Raw genomic sequence first — 21,818 nt, forward strand, 5'->3', positions numbered from 1 at the left:
ATTAGGTCATTAATAAACCTATGCAAGCAAAACTATTATGCTAGATGGAATGAGATAGAACTGTCAATAACCCCAAACCCCCCAAATACCGGCAATATTAGGTTCATTAGATAATGAACTAAAGGTTATTATGGAGAATATTCAAAACCCATGGTTGAAATTCCAGCTTAAAATTTGGAACTTGGTTAAGGAGGAATATAAGATACATGATAAACTAAAAATACTTAGATGGTATGCATATGATGCTGATTTTAAACCTAACCAAATGAATAGTAGATTTGAAAAACAGATAACCAAAGGAATAACAACATTCTACTAAATAACAAACAAGGGAAAGTTGGATGATTTTCAAACTATCAAGGAAATATATAATCTGGAAAACAAAGACTATTTACAAATACCTCACTATTTCAATCAAGTTCTCACTCATTAGATATGGACAACCCTATATTTAAGAGTGTTCTCTTCAGAGTCCAGTAAAGGTATTATATCTAGATTATGTAAAAGTTTCATAATAGAAAAATGACACTACTATATATGTTAAAAATAAATGGGAGAAAGAAGATAATTTAGAAATTTCAGAGAATGAATGGGACAATTGCTGTAAATCCCAATGGAAATGTACCAATTCATACATTTGGAAAGAATTGGACTGGAAATGTTTAGATTTTTTATTACCCCTACACAAAAAACACACTATAGGAGGAGACTGTCACGATCACGCCGGAGATACGCTGCGATCGTGCGGGTAAAGCGAGCAATGAGCAGGCAGACAGGCGAATACGGGGTAAAACGGGAGTTTACTAGGGAAACAGGGACCGGGAAACAGCTCACGCTTACAAACATCAATGACAGACAAAGCAAACTGGGGAGACCAGGACTTAAATACACAAGACTGAATGACAGCAAACGGAAACAGCTGGGTACAATTCGGGAAACACACGTGGGTAAGCAGGGGGCGTGGCACACAGGAGGAGCGGACGAGCCGGGCGTGACAGAACCCCCCCCCAAAGGCGCGCTGCACCGGGCGCGCCCGGGAGGAGGCGAAGGATGGGACGAGACCAGGGAACCAAAACCTGAAAAACAAGAACCAAAACCATCAACGAGGGACAGGGAACAAGACAGACAGGCAAAACTGACACAAAGGCAGAAGCCAAGACAGGACACTACACAGGACAGGAAAAGCGGACAAACAGACCAGAAAAGGGGACACAGAGGGAACAGGCGGGACAAAAGGACCGGGAGTGAACGGAGGGAACCCAGAGGGAGAAGGAGGAACACGAGGAGCAGAGACGGGAGGAACAAAGGAACGAGGAACGGAGAAAGGAGGAAAGACGGGAGGAGGAGCAAACAAAGGAGGGACCAGGGCAGGAGAGAAGGGAGAGAAGGAGGGGGAACGAAGGGGAGCCCGAGGGAGCCCCAGCGGGCGACGGGAGGCAGCCGGAGGGGCCGCAGGCGGCCGGGAGGCCGGAGCCGGAGGGGACCTCGGAGGGGCCGAGGAGACAGGGCGAGGGACCCGCGGAGGGGCCAGGGAGGGAGCAGGAGGGAGCACCAGGGAGCTGGAAGGGGCCAGGGCGAAGGCAAGGCGAGGGGGGGAGCCGCCGCAGGCGGCGACGTCCTCCGACGGGCCGAAGGTAGGGGCCCCGCAGGCAACCAAGGAGCCGCCGTCGGGGAGCCTGCCGGCGACCGACCAGGCACCGGAGGGGGGAGCGAGGCAGGGCGACGAGGCACCGGAGAGGGACCCGCAGGCGACAGCCGACCCGGAGGGCCAGGACCCGCGGGCGCCAACCGAGCCCCAGCGCAGGCGAGGCAGGGCGAGCCAGGGGGCAGGGCGGGCGGGACCCCAGCCCTGCGTCTGTGTCCCCTTCCCCTGCGGGACACAGACAGGCCGACCCTAGGTCGGGGTCGACGCTGCCGGGGCGAGGGCCAGGGACAGGAGCGGGGCCAGGGACAGGAGCGGGGCCAGGGACAGGAACACGGTCAGGCTGTGGGGGCGCCGGCCCGGGAGCTGCAGCAGGCGGCTGCAGAGGGGGCGCCGGCCCGGGAGCTGCAGCAGGCGGCTGCAGAGGGGGCGCCGGCCCGGGAGCTGCAGCAGGCGGCTGCGCAGGCGGCGGCGGCTGCACGGGAGCGGGGTCTGCCGGCAATGGCGGCAACGAAGGCGGCTGCGCAGGCAGCGGCGGCAACGAAGGCGGCTGCGCAGGCAGCGGCAGCAACGAAGGCGGCTGCGCAGGCAGCGGCGGCCGCACGGGAGCGGGGTCCGCCGGCAGCAACGGAGGGAGGTCCTCCGTACTGGCGATCGCCGTTCTCCTCCGTCTCCCTCGCTGGCGCCTGGCGGTTGCGGGAGGCGGCGCGATGTCCGTGAAAACGGACGGTGGAAGAAAGGCTTCTGGCTCCGGGTAGTGGAAGGGCTCCTCGTCCTCGTCCTCACTAGAGAGCCAGTACTTCCACGCGGGATCGGGGACGCGTGTGGTCGGCCCCCGGGCTGGAGGTAGGGCAGGTACCTCCCTCTCGCCCTCCGTCGGGAGCCAAATCCTGGAGAGCGAGCAGGCGCCGAGATAGATCGGCTCTTCTGGGAGCCTCCTCCTCCCTCTCCGCTTCTTTTTGTGGTCTGTCATTCTGTCACGATCACGCCGGAGATACGCTGCGATCGTGCGGGTAAAGCGAGCAATGAGCAGGCAGACAGGCGAATACGGGGTAAAACGGGAGTTTACTAGGGAAACAGGGACCGGGAAACAGCTCACGCTTACAAACATCAATGACAGACAAAGCAAACTGGGGAGACCAGGACTTAAATACACAAGACTGAATGACAGCAAACGGAAACAGCTGGGTACAATTCGGGAAACACACGTGGGTAAGCAGGGGGCGTGGCACACAGGAGGAGCGGACGAGCCGGGCGTGACAGAGACAATAAATGTTGGAGATTATGCAGGAACCAGGATGCCAATTATTGGCACATATTCTAGGATTGCTCACCTATAAGAGATTTTTGGTTGAAGATAGATAAAATTATGGAAGACATCTTTTCGTTCCAATTCTCTACTTTCATTTTGGGAAATGTGAGTTTCCTACCATTACACTTTTATAGATACTTATTAAATATACTGACATCTGCTGGAAATAAAAATATCACAATACACTGGCTACTTCCAGATCCCCCACAATAACAAAATGGATAGATATTGCCAATGAAATATATTTAATGGAATAAGTTACTTTCTCCATCAGTCTACAAACGAATTTTTTTTTTATTAAAGTATGGTCTAATTGGGACCAATATCTACGAAACTCAGGCTAGAAATCCAACAGAACTAACAATCTGATTTAGGACTCCAACAATTTCTCTAAAAATAAAGAAAACAACTGTTTAACTATCATCTATATGACATAAAAGATAACAACATAAGAATTTTCTGGACCCCCCCCCCCCCCCCCCCCCCGTATATACCTTTGTAGGATCGCTCATGTACATATAACAGGGCTGAGATTCCAGGTTGCCTGAGACATGGCCTAGCCTGATAGGTACTCGCTGGCCTAGGCACAAAAGGGGGGTTACTGACCCCACACACACACACACACAGATAACAAGGGAGGCCAGCATTTCAACTTTTATGGCTGAAAGATTTAGTGACCTACGGACAGCAGAGTGGACCTCAAGGATAGGGGTCCCTCGACTTGGCACTCAACTCCCTCCCCATACATACTGTGAGTCAGTAACATACATAATATAAGTAATTATTAATTAAGTAATACAGATGGTATGAGTTATGACCGCCAGGCTGGTATGACATGTTTGGTGTCAAACTGATGGACAATCACTCCTCATTCCAAAACTGGTCAGTGGTTACCCTGAAAGTGTATGTATCAAAAGTTGCACCAGCTTAATGAAAATCATGAGTAAAGGGGAATCAGTTTGATCATAAATCCCAAAAGGACTGCCACAGACACCCCTCCAAAATCCTGCCATATGGATGGTCAGCCATTGGTTCAGGTGTCAAATTCCTGGTCATCTCTATTCATGGTCTTTAGACAATACCATAAAACCTGGCACCTCAGAACATCCGCCCAACAGGAAAGCAGAAAGAACATCAGCCCGAAGAAGCCCTCCTGAAGCCTGCCAGTAAAGGCCCGCTACCCGACAGAGAACTGCAACCAAGACAAAGCTTCACAAGGAGAGAGAATCCAAGGGGCTCGACTCCAACAATCTTCCCCTCCACGCCTTCCTGAGTGCCATCATCCCGTCAGCACATCAGCCTCTGCAACCAATTGCCAAGACTCCCCCCCCCCCTCCACACACTCTGCAACAAAGTATAGCAAGTTCCTTTCATTCTAACAACCTGTTCTCTCAACCTGCAATATGACCTTAGGGTCTTGTTTCCACTATCCGTGCTTGCTTTTCAGAACAGTATTTCCCTTTTTAAGGTTACTCATTTAAATCTGGTCATTGCATTTCCATAATTACATTCTGTCTGCTTCAATTACGTCATTTCGGTTTTGTTGTTTGTGTGAAGTGTAATGTCTGTCTTATGTTAGTTGTAGCATTAGTTAGGAACAAATACATGTATTTTACACAACTTCAGCCTCCGTTCATTGAGTGCTCTGTTCATTGAGTGCCTCCGTGCGATCTGTCTACTGAAACCTCAGACTTGCCTGAAATATCGCGAGACTCTCTCTCATCGGCCATTAGGGGAGCTTCGCTACCAATCGTTTACATTACCTGGGGCTTCATGTATAAACAGCACGTACACACGAAAATGTTGTGTACGTCCATTTGCACGCGCACGTCGAGATGTATAAAAACTAAACTTGGCTTACCACTACACACATACTCGTGGCAGCTCCGGATATGGCGTACGCACTGATTGGTTTTGTAAATGGACAGCACCCAGTGGCAAGTCATTGGTACTCTGGTTTACCTTTTTAAACTCACATGTACTGTAATCATGATGCTGACTTTATCCAATACAACGACATTAATTGTATATTGTTTACAAATGTATGGCACCTGATTTTTTTAGCAATTTGTAACAATAAAACGGTGCAGAAAATGACCGAAGTATTACTACCAAGGCAGCTCTTGCATTACTGGAAGACATAGCTTATGGAAGAATTAGAAGAGAGCGCGTATTCAGGGATCATAGTGATTTCTTGGCCCATGATGATGACTGACTTCTAAGATGAAGCTTCGCCCCCAGTGGTTACTGTGCCTCCTGCAGCACCCCCAGTGATCCTTGATGCACCGGCTCCACCCGTGGCTCCTGAAGCCCCTGCTCCACCCGTCCCGACTCAGCCCGTCCTTCACCTGAGCTACACCTGAGGCTCCTACTCTGCCTACTCCGCTCGTCCTGGCTCCGCTCGAGGCTCCTGCTCTGCCTGCTACGTCTCAGTCTCCTGCTCCGCCCGAGGTCCTGGTGCCACCTCCTGCTCCGCCTGTGCCTCACACTCTGGCTCAGGCTCCGCCCACACCTGAGGTCCCGGCCCAGGCTCCGTCCATCCCAGCTCCTGACCCTGTTCCCATGGCTCCTGTCCCTAAGAAGGTCCCTGACTGCTGGACCGTCCCTCCTCCTCCCTTAGTGAAGAAGGAGGAGGAGTTCTAATGGGACCCCTCGGGGATATCCCTGATATCCCCACTGACTCCCCGTGTTACTTCTCCTCCTCTGCAGGGGAGATCCCGAACAAGGCCCTGCATGTCAGTCTCCCGGAAGGGGATAGGACACTTGCGCCTGGGTTGGGTCCCACTGGCTCTGCTCCCTGGCTTGCCTTCGGTCCCCAGTTGCCTGTGGGTCCTCCTGCTTTCGCTCGGCAGTCACCTGCGGTCCCTCTGGCTTCAGCTCGGGGGTCGCCTTTGGTTCTGCTTGTGGCGCCTCATCGGCCAGCCGCGGTCCCACCACCGACACCTCATCGGTTGACTGTGACTCCCCTGTCTCAACTCATCGGTCATCTACGCCTTGGCCATTCCTCCTCAACTCCTCCATTGGTCCCTCCATCTTACTCCTCGCCTCCTTTGATGTTCCCTCCTGCTTGCCGAGGGTCCCTTTGGCTCCGACCTCACGGTCACTTGCTGCTCCTGCAGCTTCCGCCCCTGACCAACCAGGGTACCCTCCAGCTCTCTGCTACCTCCCGCCCTTTGCTCCATATCCCTCTGTGCCTTTTGGTTCCTTTGCGCCCCCCCGTGTTTGCTCCCCACCCTTCTGTGCCTTTGTTCCCTGCTGGTCCCTTTGTTCTTCCTGCTGGTTTTTCCCCTGGTGTTGTCCCGTCCTTGTTTAGAAAGGGAAACCACAGTAGCAATGACTTGCCACTGGGTGCTGTCCATTTACAAAACCAATCAGTGCGTACGCCATATCCGGAGCTGCCACGAGTATGTGTGTAGTGGTAAGCCAAGTTTAGTTTTTATACATCTCGACGTGAGCACGGAAACGGATGTATGCAACATTTTTGTGTGTAGGCAAGTGTATGCATACATGAGGCTCCAGGTCTTTGTCTAGGTGTTCTAGGTGTAGTCTTGCCCTGATATATTTTTTTGACAGCAAGGGCTTCCTCCTTGCACACCTCCCATGTAAATCAAATTTGTGCTTTGTCCTTCTGATGGTAGATGCATGGATGCATGTACCTTGACATTAGCTGTGACAAGAGCTTCCTGTATGTCCCTTGATGACATTTTAGGATTTTTGGAGATTTCTTTCAGCATCTTGCAATCTGCTCTTGTGAGATCTTTTTATATCCCTTCCCAGACCCATATACATCTACAATCTTCTTCCTGAAGGCCTCAGAGAACTCTTTGGATCTCACCCTGGTGAAACCACTCACTTCAACAATCAAGAGCAAATTAAACTAAATTTCTGTGATTTAAATAAGATAGGCTTCACCAAAAAACTCTGTAATGGTGTTCTAATCATTTTCTCCTGATGTGGTGCACCAGAATTTAATTCTAGGCATTTTAAATAGTAATGGATGTGAGGGTGTCCTAACTTTTTCCTCAGTGACAATTGGCATCATAGGTAATTTCTTCTTTTAAATAACTTAATTTGTTTTTTTGTTTTTGCATAGGTGATATAATTACATCACCTTTATCTACGGATATTATCTGAAAGAAGATTTAATATTGATATGTTGACATTTCTTAATAAAGAACTAAATATTTGATGGGGTGCAATTTTTTTCACATGAATATATATAACTTATGTACATAACTGGTACGCAAGTACGCATTCGCCATATGAAGCTATGAGCGCGATAATTTCTTGTCGTAGCAGCGCAAATCCGTATTTATATAATGTGCGATTGCGTTGGTATGACAAAAATTATAGTGCATTTTAACCTTTATACCGCGAAAGAAGGGGAAAGTAAACACATAAAGGTTAAAATGCACGGCAATTTCTTGTTAGAACAACGCAAAGACACACACACATATAAATATATAACAGGCATTAGAAACAAAATGGGCCAACTTTTGTTTTATTAAAACCATTACCGGCTTTTCTTTTACTCCCGACCAAAAGTGTCCACGTTTTATTTCACGCTGTATGAAATAAAAAAAAACACAAAGGCACTGTTTGCTTCCCCTTTATACACGTAAATTAAACTTTGGTTCAGCCTATGATTTGGTATGCTTCGCACCCCCATGCAGTGCTACACACTTTGAGAATCACTGCATTAAGTAAAGTTTTACGTCAATACAACAGTTTTCGGGGAAAATAAAACTAACTTGCAATGGAACAATCCGTTTTCGCTCAACACAAGGTAGTGGGCTGTTATTGCTAGAGCTCTCCGGTAGAGGGTATATTCCCCACTCCGATCAAATCTTTTCAGTGAAAGGCGAAGGGTTACTGGAGCACTTGAATTGTGAATCTGCGCAGTTCGGCAGCGAAATTGTCGGTCTCAGCTAAGAGAGAGGAAACTGTATTGTTGTAGTTTTTGTGTACGAAACTGGACCAAAAATTGTTTTACAATGGTACACGTTATTTGAAGTATCGACGAAGCCCAATCCGGAAATCACCGCAATTTTACTGCAAGGAATCTACGTCATCGAGAGTCATAAACAGAAGAAAAAGAACATTATGAGATCTCTGCTACATCATTCATAGATCAGGTAAAAGTGGCTTCTTTCTAATGCTCCAGTTATTAAAGTCAGATAGAAATAAAATGCTGTGTATCCTGTTTTTCAACTGCAGTGCTGCAGTACAGTGCCGTTTAAAGGAAGGCTGTGGCTGTTGTGTTTGGTGTAGTTCGCTCCCGAAACCATTCACTAGCTAGATCACGGCCGGGCGTGAGATGAGTCGCGCGGTGTCGCCGCATTCAGCGCCTCGCTGTCGATCCATAGCTAGCTAAATTACGTCAACGAAAAACGACAGAGGGGAACCCGTATCCCAATTAGACAGAATTAATAAATTCGTTGCAGGTATTTAAAGGATCATATTTAGGGTCACACTGCGATTACAGCATGTCTTGTGACTGTTTTCTATGTCAACAGTGTTAAAAAACCTGACGACAGTGTTAAAATTTGATTAAATGTCACTCAAGACAGACGATTATCTGATTTACATCTTTGTTTTGACTATACAAAATTACTGTGAGAATTATAGAGATTGAAGCGTGCGTACCGAGCAGGTGGCGTTGGAGACCAAGGGCATAATAGTTTATAGGCTCATTTCATAATACACTGTATGTTTTAATGACTCGGTGGAAACGTTCACCTCTCAGCTGCCTTCAAACCGAAAGCTGGAAGGGCATTATTACTACTTTTTCGGTGTTTTTCAGTTGTTTAAATTACCTGAGATTTCAGTCAGGAGCAGACCCTTTGAAGCTATGGGTTTAAAGCTAATTTTAGCCGCCATTGTCACGAGCAGAAAATGCTCCTTATTGGTCTTACTTTTTTACATAGTTATCCGTTTTTGTATCTATAAAACTAATTAATGCTAATGTAGTGTTGACAAAGTTCCCAGTAAGGAAACAATGCATGATTTATGCATGTTAGATTTACAGTGTAATATTGAACATCTGTGCAATGAGAAATACAAGTCATAAGTTTAACATGGTGGAAGGTCAGTGTCATTTCAGAGTATCTAAGGTATTTTGAATTAATTTGATGAGACAGAAAACTGCATATTAAGCTTGAGATATTTTTATAATCCTAAGCTTCATGTCACTGATTTCAGCTATTACTTTATAAAATATATATATGTTTTTTTGTACTGCAGTATGTATCTTATAAAGGTTTGTGCTTAAAACTAATTGTAAAATATTGCTTTTTGATTTGCCAGAAGAAAAATCATAAAACAATTAATTCTGTTTTATAGTAAAATGTTGGGACAGCCTTCAGCTCATTAGACTTAGTCCATCATTTCAGCAAGTATACTGTATGCTACATATAACAGTTTGGCCATTAATCCTTTTGCAATATCTTATATATGGCATATTTTGCACAGCAAAATATATGCAACTAAGACATATCACTGACCCTTGTAGAACAGAGTCTTTTAATATGTCATCTTCAGCTTTTTAATAATTTAATAAATTTATTGGGAAGAATTTTGCATCTGTCTGTTAGTGGCACTAACATACACATACTCTATACATTATGGCCCTTAAAACCCCTTGAATGTTTTATATCTTTCTGTTAAAAGGAATGTTTTGAGATGGATTTATTTACTGTTAACATTCAGATACTGGGGACTGGCATCATAAAATTTATTTGGGCTGCCACAATTAGTTGATGCAGTCAATGATGTCGACACTGAAAATGGGTGAACATCAATATTTTAATCTATGCAAACTATTTTAATAAACTTACCTTTATGATTTCTGAATTGGTTTAGTTCATTATAACAAATGTTTTCCTTTAATATCTTCCCAATCATGGGAGTCGTTCAACTTATCACAAAACACAAAGGTGTGCAAAGTGCGACAAAATACCTTAGTGGCACTACTGCTGTGCATGAACATCTGAAGAGAAAACACACAGGTGCTATTCTGGATGATGGACAGCGAAAAAAGGCAAAACCACCATGTTTTCTATTCATGTTTATTAAATTATCTTTAGTACGGAGAGATTTTTCTATCTTTTGTCCTTGTAGCTGCTAAAATACGCTCAACAGTAAAGCCAGAAAGGTGTCTGCCTGCTACGTTAGAATCTCCATTGAATAAGTGTTTGTGAAAATGTTAAAGCTAAAATCTGGTCGTCTTCTGCATTGATTGACGGTGCCAGTGAGTGCGTTTGTGCATGTTGGACTTGTTGGGACGAGTGTCGTTGTCATAAACTAAACCTGAAACAAAAACGGACACTAAATAAAAGATAATTTGTGAACTGAAATAAAAATAAAACCCATATTTACAAAAAATAACACGTTGGACTTAAATCTGCAAAAAGTACCGCCACACCCCCAACATCTTTTTACCTTGTTTAACCACAGTATTTCCTGTTAAAGGATGCTATGGCTGCTGATCTGTCACTTCCTTCTTCATGACTTCAGTGCTTATTACTTGTGTTGCATGTGGTGTGCTCCTCTAACCAAATTTATTAAGCATGAGGATATGCCAAATTTATACCGATTACTAACTTTTTAAGCATCACAATATGCATCTCATTAGTATTTTTAGGCATATTACTAATCTTCTTATTGAATTGTGGGTGAAAAATAATGTATAGTGCCAAAAAGCCTGCTTACATTATTTAAAGCTCTGCAAATGCGGTTTTTTGTTGTAAAAATAAAATTTAAAGGGTCAAATTGATTTTCTGGAGGAAAATAAATCATTAAGATTAATCAACCAGGCGATTAAAATAGGTGGTAGATTAATCTATAGAAAAAAGTCATTAGTGGTAGCCCTGAAATATATAAAAAATTAACTGTGGTAGGAAGTACAACTAAGTTATATTTATATTGCAACTAATTATTACCTTGAACTGTCAAGTAGAAACAAAATAATTTTTGTGTCTAAATACTTGACTTCTGGAGTAGTCTTTTAGGTGCATATTTCACATATAAAAATTCAGACCACAGAGCAAAAGTGTTGAAGGGATAATGGTGGGACACTCTGGAAATGGTTTGATCATCACTCTTTAGGATATGCTAATTATCTGCATTGGCAGGCTTCCTAATAGTTTTTTTCCTTCCCCTTTCTCCATCTGGATTATATCATATTTTAGCAAGGGTGTTTCCTGCATGCTTTGCTCTATTGTTTTGTGTGTGGCCACCAGAATCTTTACAGCTCCCAGACCTATTAGATTCTAGCATTTATAATAATGCCCAGTGTAGTTCTGACAGGCGCATGCTTGGCCTCTCCCTTCCCCCAAGCCTGGATTTTATGTGATGCTAAGTTCTCGTCCCATTGTTGATGAGCAGGGTGAGTCTATTGTTTTTGCTGTATATATCTTCTTGGTGGTGCTTTAACAGTATCTGCTGTATCTCGTCTAACCTTCTGCCCCCAAGGTCTCAATTATGGCGGACCTAAGAAATTATGTTTGATGGCACCGTTGTGTTTGAGAAGGGTGTTCTGGAACTGAATTAGAGGTGTATATAAATGTATTTTTTTCTGCGAACTTGTTTCAGCAAAGCTGAGAGTACTGCAAATAGGAGGATACACAGTTGTACTGACTGTTCTGATGTCAGTCTGCACGATGACAATGCCCTCATGCTGTTAAAAGCTGCATTTTTGAATGGGAACCTTCAGGCTTGGGGACACAGAGGTTTAGGATGCATGGTGGTGGGGGTAGTGTTGTTCCAGTGACAGAATGTGTGTCTGTCAGCTAATTATGGGGAGATCAGCTGGCCTCAAAGCATGTGGATGTTGTATAGCAGTGATTCATATTTTGTGTGTGTGTGTGCGCGCATGCGCGTGCTTGTTACTCCCTCCTGTTCATAGGCACAGTGATGAAAGCTCATGTGTGTGTCGGCTGTGGGGGGTGGGGTGGATTGACAGCGGTCTTTGTTTCATCCCTGTGAGGAGCAGGCCGTGAGACCATGTCTGAGTTTCCCAGCCTCAAGTGATGCACCCAGCTCCCCCTCAGCTTTTATTCAAACAATCTGGGAGCCACCATAAATGAATGGAATTAGAGCTTAGTGGGGGATTGATTCTTGGGGTCTGTGTTCCAGCACACTGTCCTGGGATCCCTGAGGGGCAATGCTGGCCTAGCCTACCCTGTCCTCTCTGCCCCTCCTACTGCATCTCCCATCTGCCCACCCAAGTCCCAGCCTCGGGGCTTAACATGGGGTGATCTTAGAAGACTCTTGGGAAGGGAGGAGTCTGATGTCAAGGTGGAACTTTCAGCCCATCTGATGTTTATATAAACATATTGTCTGTTTGTCCATCCATCCATCCATTTTCCAAACCGCTTATCCTACTGGGTCGCCGGGGGTCCGGAACCTATCCTGGAAGCAATGGGCATGAGGCAGATATTGTCTGTTTGTTTATTTTTAATATTCTGATCCTTGCCGTTAATGTACTAATCCTACCCATGTAAATATTACACATAATTGTGAAACTACTCAAAAAGTAGTCACAGCATACTGTACTGCATTTTTTATCTTCAAACTGCAGTTGGAAGACAGCATACATTGTTGCTGGGGTTGCTGATGGTTTTCTTATTCTTGGGTTGCTTTTGTTGTAACTTATTTTGTTACATACGCCTTACTGATATTCAAAGTAGTGTTTTCTGATAAAACGTGCAATTTGTAAGCTTTTTACAGGGAAAGGGGACTGTATGCTTTCCTGTGAAACTCCACTATGAAGCAGCTATCACTTGCTCCCATAAATCTCTTGTTGGAACAAAACACTGTAGGGTCTGTTGTAGGGCTGAACAATTTAACGTTTTCAAATTGAAATTTTGATTTGAAACAACTTGATTAGCAAATTACTAGGGCTGCAACAATTCGAGTAACTCGATTACAAAAAATCCTGGATGCAAATTCTTTGCTTCGATGCTTCATGTAATCCGCATGACTATGTACTGCTTAGTGATCATCGTGTTTCACTCAGGATTATTACTGTCGCACAGTGTTCTTACGCTGCATTGCGTGTAGCAGGTTTGATTTGATGAAGCAATGGAGGAAGACAGGGAAAATAACGAGGAAAGTCAGAGAAAGACGAAAAATATCTAAAGTTTGGGACCATTTCAAACAAAAGAAAAGCGAAAATACTGTACAGTGTGTCCATTGTAAAACTGAATTAGCTTACCACAATAGCACAACGTCAATGATTCAACATCTCAACAGAAAGCACCCAGTCTATGCATCCAGTTCACAGAGCGGAACCAGTATACAAAGTAAGCGCGAGCGCTTCTCTCACATTTGCGGCTAAAATAGACCTGTGATAGAAACGTATTTATGAGCATATGTGTGAATAAAAAAAGTATAGCAAGATTCAGCCCAAGCAGCCCCTATTTTTCCTCAATAAAAACGTTGATAACATAAGAGCAGTGAAAATGATGCTGTCGTACTTTAATTAACATGGAGCTGGATCCTGTCTATACACTAACAGTAAAGAGACGGTTCCGTTACGGAGATGGTGAACTCAGGTGGAGTGAAGGAAAACAACAGCAGCGCTTGTAATCGCTACTAAACCTTTACTGGTAAAGAGCTGGCGAGAGTCCTTAACCAAACTAGCTGTTCAACAAGCTGAAAGGTGAAGAAAAGTGATGTTTTCAGCTGCTCCCATCCACCGCCATTTGTCTTCCACAGCAGCAAAGCTACAGTAAAGCTATACAAGTTAAAATAGAAGCTGTTTGTCTGCAGATAAACTGTTAGCTTAGTTTGACAAAATATTTAAATTTGGAAACTTGCAGCAGGCTGACAGCAGCCGTCTCACTTTGTCGCAGTGATACATGCAGCATGCAGGGGTGAGTCTAAAGGGGAGCATGGGGTGTACTCAACTAGATCTATTTCAAGGCTTTAGTAATATGTTTCATATTTATATTAATATGAATAATATTACATAATTATAATAATATGAGTAATATATTATAAATATAACAAAAATTACCCACCCAGCCCTCCCCCAACAGCTTTGGGCCAGTGAAACTCTGAGACACTGAATTATCCAACCGCCACATGCTCCTTTAAAGGCTTACACACACACACTCTCACTCATATTCACTTACACACACATGAACATACACACACCATTCCTACCTCATGCAGGAGATACAATCCTGTCAGAACTTTTTTTTATGCCTCCTATAAATGTACAAGAACACAGAGAGTAAAGGCCATTTTAATTTATGCCTTAGTTTGATATATGTATACCTTTTTTCATATAACTTTATTTGACATCATTTTATTTAATTTTGTATTTAAGAGTGTTTTCTTTTAGAAAGCAAAACTAATATGTACATAAATGCACTAAAAGGGTTTAGTTCTTTTGTCTATTGTTGTATGGAGTTCAAACATTAAAAATGTTTCTGAAACGGAAACCCATGAGTTATTCATTTTAAGAATAGTTACTATTGCTCTCTAATGAGACACAAGTATTTCTTATCCGATTATTAGATTAATTGATGGAATAATCGATAGAAAACTTGATTACTAAAATAATCAATAGCTACAGCCCTACAAATTACACAGACTGCGATTTAGGATATGCATTCTATACTGCATCTGAAACTGCTTTTAAAACTGTTGTTGGAATTATTTTACAGAGTCATACTGTCCTCCTTGGTTGACAGTCATTCTCACCAATCAGAAGTTCCATGCTCCTCCCATGCCAGTTATGTTCACCAAACAGAAGTGACCGCTTATATACCCACAAACGAAAAATATGTGAAACCTAAGGAAAATGTTACATTTATGGTAAAAAAAATGTTAATTCTACTGCTGAGATATTGAATTGAATGAGCTAAGTGAATTACAGTACCTACTTATTTCATGGTCAGAGATTGTTTACTGAAAGGTCCTCTTATTAAGGGTCCAAACAGAATTAGCTATAGGGTCCCTAGAGCTGGGTGATATGGCAAAAAATGTTATCACCTATTGAGAAAAAAAATCATATTGGCTTGTGTTGATAATTATCGCGATAAGTGTCAAGTCATTATTTCTCTCCAGGTTAAATGCTGAGTTTTACTCCTGAGTTTAAATTGAAGAAACTAGGTGGTTAATCATAGTTATAAACATTTCTTTATCTTCAGAATGTAACAAACAGTAATGATAGCCAAAATGATGCTCCCAGAACAATTTGCTATATTTTCTGACCCCGCTAGATCCCTAAAAAAGGGCTTAAAAGCATGCCAAAAAGGAAACCAAACACGCCACGTGTACCAAACACCATATCGCATTACACAGGTCTGTGATAGAAGATGAGCTGATTATTTTAGTCATCGATTAAAAAATAATGCAGGTAGCTGGCATTCTTCCTATCTTTTCTTAATTCTCTGTGGATTATTACCGTTGGGATTTCTCATGGACTGAATTTTACTGTGGATTTTACTGTGGAACCCATTCAATAAGGATTATTCTTATTGAATGGGTTGCTTTAGAGTAGCCCCCCTGGTCTCTCTTGTTTTGACAGTTTTGTCTGTTGTCTGCCTGCCGAGCATTTGATATATCGTTATCGAGGAAAATTATCAGTACCATTTTATTAGAAGTGGGCGATACATCGATTTTATCGATTAATTCGAATTTGCAGTTCAGGTGGATGTGTTTTTATGAAAATCGAGTTTATTACTTATTTTACACATGAGCGCCAAGAGTGGAACCAATGCGACGCACTGTTCTTCACGGGTAAATTAGTATGGCGCACCCAAACACTGTAGCAGATTCAAAAAACAATATGGCAACGACAGGTGAAAAGCTGGAGCTTGTGCTCAAGAAAGATGTTGTCACATCTGTAATATGGAATTGGTTTGGTTTTGTGCCATTGGAAGCAGACCAAGTCCTCGTTACAGTCTGTTTAAAAACTGTTGCAACCAAAGAAAGCAGCACGACAAATTTATTCCAGCACCTAAAGCAGAGGCATGCAGCGGAGTCAGAGAAATGCAGCTCCCAGTGAAATGAAAATAGGTGCAGCACCCACACAACGTCAAAAGTTAAACAAGCAACCATCCCTGACACGTTTTCGAACTGTGTGCCATATGATAAGAATGGGGGACGGTGGAAGGCGATAACAAATGCTATCGCAATGTATATTTCAAAAGACATGGTGCCCATCTATACTGTGGAAAAGCCGGGATTCATTAACATGCTAAAAGTTTTACACCCGAAGTGCGTGCTTCTAAGCCGCAAATATTTTTCTGAAGTTGCCTTGCTACAGCTGTATAATGAAACACGTCAAGGAATCGCTAGAGAGCTAGAGGAGGTGTATTATTCTGCCACAACTGACATGGGGTCCAGCCGGACGATGCAGCCCTACATGAGTTTAACGATACATTTTGTTAACGGTGTTTGGGCCCAGTGAAGCGTCTGCCTCCAAACAGTGTATTTTCCTGAGGATCACAAAGGTGGAATAATCACGCAAGGTTTGAAAGATGCTCTCAGTTCTTGGAACCTTGCCGAAGACCAACTCAGCTGCATGACTACAGACAGCAGCACCAATATGATCAAAGCTTTGAGAGACGAGTGGCCTAGTCTCCAGTGCTTTGGACACAGACTGCACAATGCTATAGGTAAGGGTCTAATGGCATTCAAATGATATCTATTTTTTCTTTCAAAGATATGAAAAGTGCAATTAATGCAAGATGTAATTAATTCATCTTATCAAATGATATATTGGATATTTACACAAAATGTAGGCTATGTGTATGATTAATCTCAATGGTAGGCTATAGCTTGTAGTTTGTGTGTAGTAAGTTTGTGTGTGTGTGCACCTGTGGAATTTAGCCTAAGGCAAGAAATAATTCTTGACCTAAAATTATCAAAATATTTCTGCGTTGTTTTGGCTATCTACTACCAAATGTGGCCTACTATTCCATGTCTGATTTCAGGCACCATGCCTGAGGTCTTAGACCTGGAGGTGTGTGTGTGTGTGTGTCACCTTTTTGTGCAGAAAATACTGAAATATCATGTTTTCATCTGTGTTAGCATTCACCAATATGACGTAAAGGTCAGTGGCATTCCACTAAAAACTGTCTTGTTTGTGTTTTCCTTAATTTACAGAGAATGATGTGAAGCACCCATGGAGCTACCTTGCCATTGGTGTTTGCAAAAAAGCTGTTGCTGCCTTTTCTTACAGCTGGAAAAAAAGTTGACTGAAGTACAGGCGGAGCTTGGTCTACCCACTCATCAACTAATAAGAGTCTCCAACAAGATGGGGCTCACGCCAGAAAATGATTGAGAGATTTCTTGAACAGGAGAAGGCTGTTGTCCATATCTTGGGTTCTGACAAGAAAACCTGGCACCTTATGCCCACCTGGCAAGATCTTGACGTTTTGGAGTCCAGAAAACTGTCAAATCACTCCAAGACTTTACCGACGCTTTCTGTGGGGAGGATTACATAAGCATATCATACATTAAACAAGTGCTCCATTTATTTAAAATCAGTTTGCTTCTACTTGCAGAGGAAGACACGGAACACAACAAAACAATAAAAAGGAACATATTGGGCTACCTTGATCATAAATACAGCGACCCTGTGCAGGATGAACTGTTGAACATGTCCTCACTGATGGACCCAAGGTTCCGTACAAGTTACATTGACCCAAACAAGGTGGAACAAGTGGAAAGAAAGAGCTGTCACTGAGCTCAGGTTTGCTAACATGAGTGTACAACAGCAGCCTGGTCCAGCTGTTCAGGTGCAGCAAGAAGAACCACAGCCTCCACCCAATAAGAAAATGACTTTAGCTTCTTCAAGAAGAGTGCACCGGTTGTCTCTCTGCCTCAGTCCGAGAAAATAGAGACTGAGCTGGTCACCTACCTCTTCACCCCAGAGGTAGATCCAGACACTGATCCACTTGACTGGTGGAAGCGGCATGACCCCAACTTCCCCAGACTAAGTAATCTGGCAAAGAAATACCTCTCGGTCCAAGCTACAAGTGCCCCCTCAGAGAGGATTTTCAGTGTAGGAGGGCGCATTTTTACATGCCACCAGGCATGCCTCAGGCCAGAGGTGGTAGACAGGCTCGTCTTCCTGGCTAAAAATGTTTAAAAAATGTATGCACTACAGTTTCATGATTTTATGAATGCCTATTACTTGTTTACATTTCCAGGAAAATGGAGACCACCTCATTTTTCTTAACGCTGGCAGTTTTTCAAAAGCTTTGTTTTGCAGTATGTCAAGCCCAATGGCATTAAGTATTTACTTAATATCAAGCTGACATGATAATTTTTTTTTTTATTACTTATTACTTTTATGTATAAGTTTGAGGGTGTATTGCATTGTCAGTTTGAAAATAAGCTATAAAGAAAGCTTTCTAAAAGTTTTTACAAGTTTCTAAAAGTGTTTACAAAGGCATAGTGTGACATTTCACTTACAAGCATCTTTTTTAGCTTTTCAGATTGCACTTTACCCCTAAAGTAAAAAAACAAAAACAAAATAAAGTTAAAACTTGTTTTGGGGAAATCGATTAAAATCGAAAATCGGATTTATTGTGGAAAAAATCTGAGATTTTATTTTTAGGCCATATCGCCCAGCTCTACGTTTTATCACCCAGCTCTAAGGATCCCTATTGTGTTTTTCGTACTGGAATTGTTTTATTTGTATCATTATTACTTTATGTGACAACAGCCACAGCTGTAATAATTGTTTTGTATTTAATTGTTCTCTGCTAATTTAAAAAAGTAATAGATACATATTGGAAGCAGTCGGTATCTTTAAGTTCTCCTTCTTGCATTAGAATATACTGCCATTATGTCTATCTTGGAAGATCTGATTAGGGAGTTGGGAAATTGTAATTACAACATGATACTGCGGTTAAGTTGCAGCAAAATGGAGGATTTAAGTAAGCTACTTTTTGTTTTTCTCAATTTTTCATTCCTCCAACACCAAAACTCATTCATATCATTGATTGAATTTTTCCTAATCCATAGCTTAAACAGGTAGTTGACTAGCTACATATCAAATATTAAGACAAAAACATATCCATGTTTTTCACAGTACACCATTTAATAACAATCTCCTCAACATTCAAAACAGTTCGAAGTTTTGCAGTGAAATGCTGCATAAAAATTACTGCTTTCACATTTGCCTTTCACAATGGTGCTATCCATTACCTCCTCCATGATTGTTGTAATAACACACCCCCTAACTCGGGAATCTGGGGCTTAAAGAAAATCCTGAGTTTCCCACTGGTAAATATGATTTGGTAGAGGCATTCATGTGCTCTAATCTCATATTTATGATTTTTCCAACATGACTTGAAGGCAGGGATAGATATTTTTAATACTTTTATGGTGTATCATATGGCAATGCTGCATGGTACATTTTAAATCTATTACACACTGAATATTGAACTGAAGCTTGACTTCTAAAAAATATATCACAAATAAAATTGCAATTGAAATATTTGTCACAAAAAATTAAGATTAGATATTGTCCACAAATCATTCAGGCCTTTTGTAGTCTCTGCTGTCATTGCACTTGCTTGGGAATTTCCAGAGTACATTGTTGCTTGCTGTTTTATGTTATTTATATAAGAAGCTTAGTCTAACTAAGCTTAAGGAGCTTAGTTACTACCTATTTAGAAGGTTGTGTTGATTAGAGAATTAAGACACAAATGTTTTAAGGGAACACTTGTACTGAAGCTAAGGTTTTGGATCTTTTTTAAGTGACTTTCTTCCCCCGTCAGTCATGGATAATGAATCATTGCATGGAAACAGGCCAACATTTTTTTCCATAGAGTGGTTTTCTTTTATTAAATCTTCATTATACTGTTACCTGGGTTCTTTATCAATTTTTAAATGCATCAGTGATTTCGATTTGAATTGTCACTTTTAATAAAACTAGTTAATAAAACTAATGTAGTTGAGCAGTTTCAGCTAAACAGGTTTACTTACAACCCCAAATCAGAAAAAGTTGGGACAGGGTGGAAAATGTGAATAAAAAAATAAAGCAGTAATTCACAAATGTCCCTTAACTTTTATTTCATTGCAGACAGTATGAACACAAGATAATTCATGTATTTTTTGGTCAACATCATTTGATTTGTAAATAAACATCCATTCTTGCCATTCAGGCTTGCAACACATTCCAAAAGAAGTTGGGACGGGGGCAATTCAGGGGTAGTAATGAGGCATAATAACTAAATAATGATGTGATTTGAAACTGGTGATGTTAGCAGGTGATTGCAATCATGATTCGGTACAATAGCAGCATCAAGGAAAGGCTTACTCCTTTAGGAGCAAAGATGGGCAGAGGATCGCCAGTTTTCCACCACGTGCAGGCAAAAATCCTTGAAATGATGAAGAAAAACATTTCTCAAAGAAAGATAGGAAGAGATTTGGGCATTCCTCCCTCTACAGTGCATAACATAGTGAAAAGAATCAAGGAATCTGGAGAAATCACCGTGCGCAAAGGCCAAGGGCGCAAGCCTAAATTGAATGGCCGTGATCTCCGAGCCCTCAGACGGCACTGCATTAAAAACCGTCATTCATCAATAAATGATATAACTGCGTGTGCTCAGGACTACTTCAGGAAGTCGCTCTCAAGCGCTACAGTACGTAGTTACATTAGGAAATGCCAGCTAAAACTGTACTGTGCCAAAAGGAAGCCCTACATAAATAGTGTACAGAAGCGCCGTCGACTTCTCTGGGCTCGGAGGCATCTGGGATGGTCCATTGTGCAGTGGAAACGTGTATTGTGGTCAGACGAATCGGTTTTTCACATCTTTTTTTGGAAGAAATGGACGCCGTGTGCTGCAGACCAAAGAGGAAAAGGACCATCCAGACTGTTACCAGATACAAGTCCAAAAGCCAGGGTCTGTCATGGTATGGGGTTGTGTCAGTGCCTTCGGCAAAGGTAACTTGCACTTCTGCGATGGCACCATCAATGCTAAGAAGTATATCTCAGTTTTGGAGGAACAAATGCTGCCTTCAAGACGACGTCTTTTCCAGGGACACCCATGCTTATTTCAGCAAGACAATGCCAAACCACATACTGCACGCATAACAAAAGCATGGCTGCGTAAGAAGAGGGTGCGGATGCTTGACTGGCCTGCCTGCAGCCCTGATTTGTCTCCTATAGAGAATGTTTGGCGCATTTTGAAAAGAAAAATGCGTCAACGAAGACCCCGTACTGTTGCGCACCTAAAACGTTGTTTGCAGGAAGAATGGGACAAACTAACACCTGCAACACTTAGTCACTTTATTTCTTCAATGCCTAAACGTCTTTTAAGTGTTGTAAAAAGACAGGGGAACTGTACAAAGTGGTAAATGCTGTACTGTCCCAACTTTTTTAGGAATGAGTTGCAAGCCTGAATGGCAAGAATGGATGTTTATTTGCAAATTAAATGATGTTGACCAAAAAAACATGAATTATCTTGTGTTCATACTGTCTGCAATGAAATAAAAGTTAAGGGACATTTGTGAATTACTGCTTTATTTTTTTATTCACATTTTCCACCCTGTTCCAACTTTTTCTGATTTGGGGTTGTAATTGCAGAGTACGAGCGTATCACTTTGTTGCTGAAGTTTGGTTTAATTTTTATGCCTTTATGTGCTTCATTACTGCCGATATGCCCTTGGACTGATGGTCCATTATCACTGCAGACGCTAACACTTAGCTTGTTAAAACTGCAGGCATTGTATGCGTGATGAATGGATATTTTGTGACAGTTCCCTCTGATACAGCAATGGTTAGCGGTAGCAAGAAAGGGCAGTTTTGACAGTTAAGGGGTTTTACCCAAAAACTGGAAAAAGATTCACTCAGAGGTGGAGATTTCAAGTCCAGAGAGTACAAGTCCA

At 42.5% G+C, this 21,818-nt stretch overlaps 1 protein-coding gene across 6 annotated transcripts in view; it reads left to right on the forward strand.

Annotated features, from left to right (window-relative positions):
• The first annotated feature begins 7,787 nt into the window (after window positions 1–7,787).
• The window catches only part of pik3c2b (phosphatidylinositol-4-phosphate 3-kinase, catalytic subunit type 2 beta), a 74,633-nt gene continuing 60,602 nt past the window's right edge, over window positions 7,788–21,818 (forward strand). For all 6 annotated transcript variants that reach the window (XM_049022440.1, XM_049022444.1, XM_049022441.1 and 3 more), the window contains exon 1: window positions 7,788–8,089. The gene's annotated coding sequence lies outside the window, so the exon portion shown is untranslated. The remainder of the gene's footprint in view (window positions 8,090–21,818) is intronic.

This window comes from Brienomyrus brachyistius, chromosome 8 (genome assembly GCF_023856365.1).
Source record: "Brienomyrus brachyistius isolate T26 chromosome 8, BBRACH_0.4, whole genome shotgun sequence".
Classification (NCBI taxonomy): Eukaryota; Metazoa; Chordata; class Actinopteri; order Osteoglossiformes; family Mormyridae; genus Brienomyrus; species Brienomyrus brachyistius.